At 53.6% G+C, this 11019-nt stretch overlaps 2 non-coding genes and 1 pseudogene across 2 annotated transcripts; all 3 read left to right on the forward strand.

Annotated features, from left to right (window-relative positions):
- Window positions 1–3542: 3542 nt before the first annotated feature.
- Window positions 3543–5435, forward strand: LOC126315904 (small subunit ribosomal RNA). The gene has a single exon (XR_007556008.1). It is a non-coding gene; the product is annotated as a small subunit ribosomal RNA (ribosomal RNA).
- A 368-nt stretch (window positions 5436–5803) lies between these two features.
- LOC126315870 (5.8S ribosomal RNA) lies at window positions 5804–5958 on the forward strand. Its single transcript, XR_007555978.1, has one exon. It is a non-coding gene; the product is annotated as a 5.8S ribosomal RNA (ribosomal RNA).
- Window positions 5959–6146: 188 nt separating this feature from the next.
- LOC126315865 (large subunit ribosomal RNA) lies at window positions 6147–9123 on the forward strand (annotated as a pseudogene).
- The last annotated feature ends 1896 nt before the right edge of the window (window positions 9124–11019 follow it).

The following is an 11019-nucleotide window of genomic DNA, read 5'->3' on the forward strand; positions in this document are numbered from 1 at the left end:
CGCCGTGTGGTGGAAGGTAAACATTATGCGGTACATCAGTACTTTCCTAATAGTTCGGTCGTCTCACGGCACTGCTTAGTAAATGATGCAAGGCCACATATAGATGATTTATGCGAATGTCCCTATACGTGCTGTAAGACTGGGCACACAACGTGAATCGCACGTCAGCCAGACACTCGAACATGCACTACTCTCGGCCTGCAACGGAGACACACAATACGTAAACATCTGGAATGCGACAATGTCGAGTGCACCCTCTCTGCCACATTGCACCGTCGACACTATGATAACCAGACCAGTAGGTCCACCTATAAAAGCACAATACCACACTCCTCCGACAACTACCATTGCTCAGATAAACCAACACCACCAACACACATCCTACACAGAGGGGCACCAAATATCACCACCCGCCCTCGTGTTATACCACATGAAAAATTGCAGAAGTGAGAGACACAGACCCGCCAGCCTCTTGCTACAAGCATCGAACCGACGTGACGTATCTGACGGTGACTCAGGCATCCGCGTACTGCCACCACTATCCACCCCCCCCCCCCTCTCTGCCCCCTTCCCACACAATACCAAATTTAACCAACTTTATCGCTTAACCTAACTGTGGTTTTACCAGATTATCGCTTAACCTAACTGTGGTTTTACCAGATTATCGCTTAACCTAACTGTGGCTGTACCAGATTATCGCTTAACCTAACTGTGGCTGTACCAGATTATCGCTTAACCTAACTGTGGCTGTACCAGATTATCGCTTAACCTAACTGTGGCTGTACCAGATTATCGCTTAACCTAACTGTGGCTGTACCAGATTATCGCTTAACCTAACTGTGGCTGTACCAGATTATCGCTTAACCTAACTGTGGCTGTACCAGATTATCGCTTAACCTAACTGTGGTTGTACCAGATTATCCCTTAACCTAACTCAATTTGTCCCTTAACCTAACTCAATTTGTCCCTTAACCTAACTCAATTTGTCCCTTAACCTAACTCAATTTGTCCCTTAACCTAACTCAATTTGTCCCTTAACCTAACTCAATTTGTCCCTTAACCTAACTCAATTTGTCCCTTAACCTAACTCAATTTGTCCCTTAACCTAACTCAATTTGTCCCTTAACCTAACTCAATTTGTCCCTTAACCTAACTCAATTTGTCCCTTAACCTAACTCAATTTGTCCCTTAACCTAACTCAATTTGTCCCTTAACCTAACCCACGTTGTCCCTTAACCTAACTCAATTTGTCCCTTAACCTAACTCAATTTGTCCCTTAACCTAACTCAATTTGTCCCTTAACCTAACTCAATTTGTCCCTTAACCTAACTCAATTTGTCCCTTAACCTAACTCAATTTGTCCCTTAACCTAACTCAATTTGTCCCTTAACCTAACCCACGTTGTCCCTTAACCTAACCCACGTTGTCCCTTAACCTAACCCACGTTGTCCCTTAACCTAACCCACGTTGTCCCTTAACCTAACCCACGTTGTCCCTTAACCTAACCCACGTTGTCCCTTAACCTAACCCACGTTGTCCCTTAACCTAACCCACGTTGTCCCTTAACCTAACCCACGTTGTCCCTTAACCTAACCCACGTTGTCCCTTAACCTAACCCACGTTGTCCCTTAACCTAACCCACGTTGTCCCTTAACCTAACCCACGTTGTCCCTTAACCTAACCCACGTTGTCCCTTAACCTAACCCACGTTGTCCCTTAACCTAACCCACGTTGTCCCTTTGCCTAACATAGTTCACTGCTCGGAATCTCTGGTGTCGTTGTTATCCTCATGTAGATGTCTTGCGAGTGTTGCTTACTTTCCACATATTCCCGCTATCCACTGTCAATTGTACTGCAATAGGACTATATCGCCCCCCCCCCCCCTCTGCCCCTCTCTTTGTGTCTCCGTCCTCTCAAGCTGGTCGGTCTGGCGTTTGAGTGTTAAATGAGCCTCGCAGCTGTTCAGTTGCGTTCAGATGTCGACGCCCTCAGTGTACGTCGTGGTATGGTCTGTGTCCATTGTCCGCTGATGTCGTACGCGTAACCCACACGCTGTACCGATCATCGGTAGTTACGTACAGAGTGAAGTAGTGTGATACGTGTGACCGTACGCTGGCTGTGCCCAACGGTGTCGAATCTCAATTTCCATATGTTGTGCTCGATGCTACTTGTCTCGTCTCCCAATAACAGCTAGGTTGCACTGTGGTACGCCGTAGAGGCGTGTGGGAGGAACGTACGAACGCATTGTATGTCACCCTGGGTCGCTGGGGGTGGTGGTGCGGTGAGTCAGGTCAGGTCAGCGTGAGCCGTGTGATGTAGTGACGCGTGTATTCCGACTTTGTCGTATTGCCTCACACAAAGTGCTACCCTGGTGGACCGCGTTCCATATCTGGGACATGCCGCAGATGCCGGTTGACAGTGGATCGCGGAAGGGACATCGCATACGTGCGCGGGCCACCTTCCACGTGTTCTCTTCTGCACATGTCGCAGTGTGTATGTGGTCTGATGTAGCGTGTCGTGACACATGACATCCTGGCATGCAAGAATTGTTGAATTCGCAAATGTAGGTGGACATCTACGTTTACTGCCCAAGATACGCAAATGAACTGGAAATCCGTTGTTGAGCGGTTGTTCACGCTGGAGGTGAATCTGTGATGGCGACGATCGGTACAGCTATTAACCGGTTGTTTCAGCGGTACCCGCCACATCCACACACGTGACTAGGCCCATGTGGGTATGAAGCGATACGCGGCGGTGGCTTGGTGGGACTGTTCCCGGCCGGTGAAGGGGGGCCGCCCGGCGTGTTGGCCGCGCGCTGCGTGGGCGCACGCGCAACAGGCGGCTGGTGGGGGGCGCCGAGTGGCAGGAGCGCCAGCCGACGGGCTCGGCAGGCGGCGCAGCTACGCTGCGGCGCACCCTGCACGCGGCGCCTGGCGGCCAAAGTTGGTTCAGCCGAGCCCGGTGCGAAGCGCGGTGGACATCTGCAGTGTGCTGGTCTGATTGAGGACTGTGTGCGTTGAGGATGCGCCGCCGCCTGGCACTCGGCGCCGCGACGCCGTCTGCTGCTCGGTCGCCCCAGCGGTTCTCGCAGGTGGTTTGTATCGCAGTTGTGCGGACGTGTTGGCGCGTGCGCTGTGCTGGGAGAGTTCGCTTCTGCACCCAAGTGGGGCTTTGCCCTTGTGTGGCGCTGGCGTTGGAGCTGCCGGTCACCATAGGTGGCGCGTGTTGTCTCCCGCCGGCAATGCCACGACAGCACGCTCCCGGGCCTCTGTCGGCAGCGGCAAGCTCAGTTGGGAGCAAGGGTGTTCGCACTAAAACCGTCTACTCGCCTAACTCCGGGCGATTGCGCCTCTCTCGAAACCGACCAAGTACCTAGGACGGCGCTGCGCGCCGCCGGGACCTGAGAGGGTTTCGAGGTGTATCGTGCAGGGGAGCTCGGCCTCCTCCTGTTTGCAGAATAATTGAGCGGACGCTTGCGTGTTCGCGCGGGCCCCCGGGACACACTCCCGGGCGGCCGGCTGCTCAGCTCTAGTTGACGCAGCTCCCTGGTTGATCCTGCCAGTAGTCATATGCTTGTCTCAAAGATTAAGCCATGCATGTCTCAGTACAAGCCGCATTAAGGTGAAACCGCGAATGGCTCATTAAATCAGTTATGGTTCCTTAGATCGTACCCACGTTACTTGGATAACTGTGGTAATTCTAGAGCTAATACATGCAAACAGAGTCCCGACCAGAGATGGAAGGGACGCTTTTATTAGATCAAAACCAATCGGATTGGCTTGTCTGGTCCGTTTGCCTTGGTGACTCTGAATAACTTTGGGCTGATCGCACGGTCCTCGTACCGGCGACGCATCTTTCAAATGTCTGCCTTATCAACTGTCGATGGTAGGTTCTGCGCCTACCATGGTTGTAACGGGTAACGGGGAATCAGGGTTCGATTCCGGAGAGGGAGCCTGAGAAACGGCTACCACATCCAAGGAAGGCAGCAGGCGCGCAAATTACCCACTCCCGGCACGGGGAGGTAGTGACGAAAAATAACGATACGGGACTCATCCGAGGCCCCGTAATCGGAATGAGTACACTTTAAATCCTTTAACGAGTATCTATTGGAGGGCAAGTCTGGTGCCAGCAGCCGCGGTAATTCCAGCTCCAATAGCGTATATTAAAGTTGTTGCGGTTAAAAAGCTCGTAGTTGGATTTGTGTCCCACGCTGTTGGTTCACCGCCCGTCGGTGTTTAACTGGCATGTATCGTGGGACGTCCTGCCGGTGGGGCGAGCCGAAGGGGTGCTTTCGCGTCCCGAGGCGGACCCCGTTTAAATCCTACCAGGGTGCTCTTTGTTGAGTGTCTCGGTGGGCCGGCACGTTTACTTTGAACAAATTAGAGTGCTTAAAGCAGGCAAGCCCGCCTGAATACTGTGTGCATGGAATAATGGAATAGGACCTCGGTTCTATTTTGTTGGTTTTCGGAACCCGAGGTAATGATTAATAGGGACAGGCGGGGGCATTCGTATTGCTACGTTAGAGGTGAAATTCTTGGATCGTCGCAAGACGAACAGAAGCGAAAGCATTTGCCAAGTATGTTTTCATTAATCAAGAACGAAAGTTAGAGGTTCGAAGGCGATCAGATACCGCCCTAGTTCTAACCATAAACGATGCCAGCCAGCGATCCGCCGCAGTTCCTCCGATGACTCGGCGGGCAGCCTCCGGGAAACCAAAGCTTTTGGGTTCCGGGGGAAGTATGGTTGCAAAGCTGAAACTTAAAGGAATTGACGGAAGGGCACCACCAGGAGTGGAGCCTGCGGCTTAATTTGACTCAACACGGGAAACCTCACCAGGCCCGGACACCGGAAGGATTGACAGATTGATAGCTCTTTCTTGATTCGGTGGGTGGTGGTGCATGGCCGTTCTTAGTTGGTGGAGCGATTTGTCTGGTTAATTCCGATAACGAACGAGACTCTAGCCTGCTAACTAGTCGCGTGACATCCTTCGTGCTGTCAGCGATTACTTTTCTTCTTAGAGGGACAGGCGGCTTCTAGCCGCACGAGATTGAGCAATAACAGGTCTGTAATGCCCTTAGATGTTCTGGGCCGCACGCGCGCTACACTGAAGGAATCAGCGTGTCTTCCTAGGCCGAAAGGTCGGGGTAACCCGCTGAACCTCCTTCGTGCTAGGGATTGGGGCTTGCAATTGTTCCCCATGAACGAGGAATTCCCAGTAAGCGCGAGTCATAAGCTCGCGTTGATTACGTCCCTGCCCTTTGTACACACCGCCCGTCGCTACTACCGATTGAATGATTTAGTGAGGTCTTCGGACTGGTACGCGGCATCGACTCTGTCGTTGCCGATGCTACCGGAAAGATGACCAAACTTGATCATTTAGAGGAAGTAAAAGTCGTAACAAGGTTTCCGTAGGTGAACCTGCGGAAGGATCATTACCGACTAGACTGCATGTCTTTCGATGTGCGTGTCGTGTCGTGTCGCGCAACACGCTACCTGTACGGCAGTGGCCGTGCGCCGCGTGCGGAACCACGCGTGCCTCTCAAAACTAGCGGAAGTGTTGTTGTTGTGTGGTACGAGCGCTGAAGCTCTGGAGCGGCTGGCCTGCGGTACCTGGCGCTTGGCGCCGGTTTTGAATGACGTTCGCCCGAGTGCCTGTCCGCTCCGGTGTGGAGCCGTACGACGCCCATCGGCTGTGAGGCCGTTGGACACAAAAAAAAATAGTGGAACAGGGGCCGTCAGACGCCTCAGTCCCGCAAATGCTACTGTCTTGAAAGAGACAGTGGGAGACTGAAAAGGAAAAGATCACCCAGGACGGTGGATCACTCGGCTCGTGGGTCGATGAAGAACGCAGCAAATTGCGCGTCGACATGTGAACTGCAGGACACATGAACATCGACGTTTCGAACGCACATTGCGGTCCATGGATTCCGTTCCCGGGCCACGTCTGGCTGAGGGTCGGCTACGTATACTGAAGCGCGCGGCGTTTGTCCCGCTTCGGAGACGTGGGAGTGTCGTGGTCGCCTGTGTGGCCGGCCGCGTCTCCTTAAACGTGCGATGCGCGCCCGTCGCCTGGCGGTTCGCATACCGGTACTTTCTCGGTAGCGTGCACAGCCGGCTGGCGGTGTGGCGTGCGACACCTCGTACAACGACCTCAGAGCAGGCGAGACTACCCGCTGAATTTAAGCATATTACTAAGTGGAGGAAAAGAAACTAACAAGGATTCCCCCAGTAGCGGCGAGCGAACAGGGAAGAGTCCAGCACCGAACCCCGCAGGCTGCCGCCTGTCGTGGCATGTGGTGTTTGGGAGGGTCCACTACCCCGACGCCTCGCGCCGAGCCCAAGTCCAACTTGAATGAGGCCACGGCCCGTAGAGGGTGCCAGGCCCGTAGCGGCCGGTGCGAGCGTCGGCGGGACCTCTCCTTCGAGTCGGGTTGCTTGAGAGTGCAGCTCCAAGTGGGTGGTAAACTCCATCTGAGACTAAATATGACCACGAGACCGATAGCGAACAAGTACCGTGAGGGAAAGTTGAAAAGAACTTTGAAGAGAGAGTTCAAAAGTACGTGAAACCGTTCTGGGGTAAACGTGAGAAGTCCGAAAGGTCGAACGGGTGAGATTCACGCCCATCCGGCCACTGGCCCCCGCCCTCGGCAGATGGGGCCGGCCGCCCGCGCGGAGCAATCCGCGGCGGGGTCGTGTCCGGTTGCCTTTCCACTCGCCGCGGGGTGGGGCCGTTCCGGTGTGCGGTGGGCCGCACTTCTCCCCTAGTAGGACGTCGCGACCCGCTGGGTGCCGGCCTACGGCCCGGGTGCGCAGCCTGTCCTTCCGCGGGCCTCGGTTCGCGTCTGTTGGGCAGAGCCCCGGTGTCCTGGCTGGCTGCTCGGCGGTATATCTGGAGGAGTCGATTCGCCCCTTTGGGCGCTCGGGCTCCCGGCAAGCGCGCGCGGTTCTTCCCGGATGACGGACCTACCTGGCCCGGCCCCGGACCCGCGCCGCTGTTGGCTCGGGATGCTCTCGGGCGGAATAATCGCTCCCGTCAGCGGCGCTTCAGCTTTGGACAGTTTCACGACCCGTCTTGAAACACGGACCAAGGAGTCTAACATGTGCGCGAGTCATTGGGCTGTACGAAACCTAAAGGCGTAATGAAAGTGAAGGTCTCGCCTTGCGCGGGCCGAGGGAGGATGGGGCTTCCCCGCCCTTCACGGGGCGGCGGCCTCCGCACTCCCGGGGCGTCTCGTCCTCATTGCGAGGTGAGGCGCACCTAGAGCGTACACGTTGGGACCCGAAAGATGGTGAACTATGCCTGGCCAGGACGAAGTCAGGGGAAACCCTGATGGAGGTCCGTAGCGATTCTGACGTGCAAATCGATCGTCGGAGCTGGGTATAGGGGCGAAAGACTAATCGAACCATCTAGTAGCTGGTTCCCTCCGAAGTTTCCCTCAGGATAGCTGGTGCTCGTACGAGTCTCATCCGGTAAAGCGAATGATTAGAGGCCTTGGGGCCGAAACGACCTCAACCTATTCTCAAACTTTAAATGGGTGAGATCTCCGGCTTGCTTGATATGCTGAAGCCGCGAGCAAACGACTCGGATCGGAGTGCCAAGTGGGCCACTTTTGGTAAGCAGAACTGGCGCTGTGGGATGAACCAAACGCCGAGTTAAGGCGCCCGAATCGACGCTCATGGGAAACCATGAAAGGCGTTGGTTGCTTAAGACAGCAGGACGGTGGCCATGGAAGTCGGAATCAGCTAAGGAGTGTGTAACAACTCACCTGCCGAAGCAACTAGCCCTGAAAATGGATGGCGCTGAAGCGTCGTGCCTATACTCGGCCGTCAGTCTGGCAGTCATGGCCGGTCCTCGCGGCCGGCCGCGAAGCCCTGACGAGTAGGAGGGTCGCGGCGGTGGGCGCAGAAGGGTCTGGGCGTGAGCCTGCCTGGAGCCGCCGTCGGTGCAGATCTTGGTGGTAGTAGCAAATACTCCAGCGAGGCCCTGGAGGGCTGACGCGGAGAAGGGTTTCGTGTGAACAGCCGTTGCACACGAGTCAGTCGATCCTAAGCCCTAGGAGAAATCCGATGTTGATGGGGGCCGTCATAGCATGATGCACTTTGTGCTGGCCCCCGTTGGGCGAAAGGGAATCCGGTTCCTATTCCGGAACCCGGCAGCGGAACCGATATAAGTCGGGCCCCTCTTTTAGAGATGCTCGTCGGGGTAACCCAAAAGGACCCGGAGACGCCGTCGGGAGATCGGGGAAGAGTTTTCTTTTCTGCATGAGCGTTCGAGTTCCCTGGAATCCTCTAGCAGGGAGATAGGGTTTGGAACGCGAAGAGCACCGCAGTTGCGGCGGTGTCCCGATCTTCCCCTCGGACCTTGAAAATCCGGGAGAGGGCCACGTGGAGGTGTCGCGCCGGTTCGTACCCATATCCGCAGCAGGTCTCCAAGGTGAAGAGCCTCTAGTCGATAGAATAATGTAGGTAAGGGAAGTCGGCAAATTGGATCCGTAACTTCGGGATAAGGATTGGCTCTGAGGATCGGGGCGTGTCGGGCTTGGTCGGGAAGTGGGTCAGCGCTAACGTGCCGGGCCTGGGCGAGGTGAGTGCCGTAGGGGTGCCGGTAAGTGCGGGCGTTTAGCGCGGGCGTGGTCTGCTCTCGCCGTTGGTTGGCCTCGTGCTGGCCGGCGGTGCAGGATGCGCGCGCCTGCGCGGCGTTCGCGCCCCGGTGCTTCAACCTGCGTGCAGGATCCGAGCTCGGTCCCGTGCCTTGGCCTCCCACGGATCTTCCTTGCTGCGAGGCCGCGTCCGCCTTAGCGTGCTCCTCCGGGGGCGCGCGGGTGCGCGGATTCTCTTCGGCCGCCATTCAACGATCAACTCAGAACTGGCACGGACTGGGGGAATCCGACTGTCTAATTAAAACAAAGCATTGCGATGGCCCTAGCGGGTGTTGACGCAATGTGATTTCTGCCCAGTGCTCTGAATGTCAACGTGAAGAAATTCAAGCAAGCGCGGGTAAACGGCGGGAGTAACTATGACTCTCTTAAGGTAGCCAAATGCCTCGTCATCTAATTAGTGACGCGCATGAATGGATTAACGAGATTCCCGCTGTCCCTATCTACGCTGTTCCCGTCCTCGCGTGCGGTCGAGCGTCGCGTGCGCTCCCGTTCTCTCGTCGGTTTGGGTGGGTAAAACGTGTGCGATCGATCTGAAATTTGGCATAGAGCTTCGTGTTGTGCCACTACATCACGTGTAGGAAAATATTCGGTGTCGCTTCACGCGTTTGTGAATTACCGTGACATTTTCAAAATTTGAAATTTTCTTGTGTTTCGTCGTATCCATGGAGCTTGTGGTGTTTGTGATGTCCTTCGCCGACGCAGACGACATCGCCCGACGTCGCTGATGGATCACCTTTGTCGTCAAACAGGTATTTCTAGGCAGTTTTTAAAAAAATCGATGTTTTTCTAATCTTTTTATGCACGTCAATCTCGTGAATCATTGCCACCTGTGTTTTACTGAAGGGGCGCAGTAACCGTATTTCGATTGATAATGCACGGTAAAGTGGTCGACTGTGCCTAGAAACTGGTTTTTTTGGTGGTCGTGTGGTACCTTTGTGTGTCACGCGCCTTCGCGTGCTCCGCGTGTATTGAGAAATCCGTTGCCATCCGTCCACTGCCAGTATTTACCTAGGTTCCAAGCACACAGCTGTACTCGTGAGGTCTTCCCCTATCGGATAGCTCCTAAAAAAGTGTCTCTCCCTTTGTTAGTTTAAAAGTTAGAGGCAATCGTAGCGTAGAAAGCGTGGTAACCACGTGGCGACCGGAAGTTGCCTATAATATCGTAAAACCGGCCGTGGGAGAAAATCTAAGACCTCCCACACGCAGATGTTCTCATGCTCTGTCAGACGATGTTAATTAATTAGGGTGTTTCATTCATAATTTAGGTGTTATATCAGTTTTCCCTACGGCCGCGCACACGCATCGCCGATCAGCCGCGCTCGCCGCGCCGCGTCTGGCCAGCAGTGTCAATAGAGCTAGCGCCTTCTCGTGTAGGGAACTGAGCATCAGAGGCGTATAGCCAGCTTAATCCCTTCCCAAATGGAGTACTTAACTACACACTCTCCTTTCACGGATTAAGAAATAAACTCATTTTCCCGTCACTAACCGCAGTCCCTTGCGCGTCTCAGATAATCGTCACCTACCATTGAAATGCTAAGGCTTAGGTAAGTTCCAAGCACGCTGTTTTCCTGTCCCACTGCTACCCTTTCGACACCCAACGAGAAAAGGCTAGGTCTCCTTTTATCCTTCCGGGACCGCAGCCACTTTTGTCCATTTTTTTTTTTTTTTTTTTTTTTTTTTTTTTTAGGTGCTGCTCATGCTAGTACGTTAGATACTGCTCGTGAAATATATATTTGTGCTTCTGTTCTGGATGTCATCACTGTATTCTTGTAGGTTGTATCTTCATTGTAGATAGTTATTGGTTAGGTTAGGAACAACACTTGCAGAAGTAAAGTCGTGTGAGCCGCACAGTCTGCAAGAGCGAGCAATATCTAGGTGAGACAGTGAAGAGCTCCAAGCGGTCACCCAAGCCTTTAAAATTTCTGTGGTGGTTTATACTCGTATGTTGATACATTTATTATATATGTGTTAGGTTAGTAAACTTAGTTCCAAAGAGGTAGTCTGTGTGTGTTGCGTGTCTGGCGGACGCACGTAACCTTCCAAGGACAGAAAACAACTAGGTTATATGTTTCTCTTTCAAAGTGTTCCCTTACTTGTCTGTTAGGGTAGCAATTATCTCCGAATAAGTAAGGACACGTGTGTCACGTAGCGTGCGAGCAAGGGCAAACTTGTGTGAGGAAAAGGAGAGCTACAAGCAGCTCACAACAGTCTGTCTTCATATTATCCTTGTAGGCTACTGTCTTCCTTTTAACATCATGTCCATATGTTCATTATTAGTGTATTATTAGTGTGTTCATTATTCGTGTGTTAGGTTAGGAAAACTTGTAGCTAGGTGCATATATTATAGTGTGCTCATTAT

The sequence above is a fragment of the Schistocerca gregaria genome, unplaced genomic scaffold (genome assembly GCF_023897955.1).
Source record: "Schistocerca gregaria isolate iqSchGreg1 unplaced genomic scaffold, iqSchGreg1.2 ptg000578l, whole genome shotgun sequence".
Taxonomy (NCBI): domain Eukaryota; kingdom Metazoa; phylum Arthropoda; class Insecta; order Orthoptera; family Acrididae; genus Schistocerca; species Schistocerca gregaria.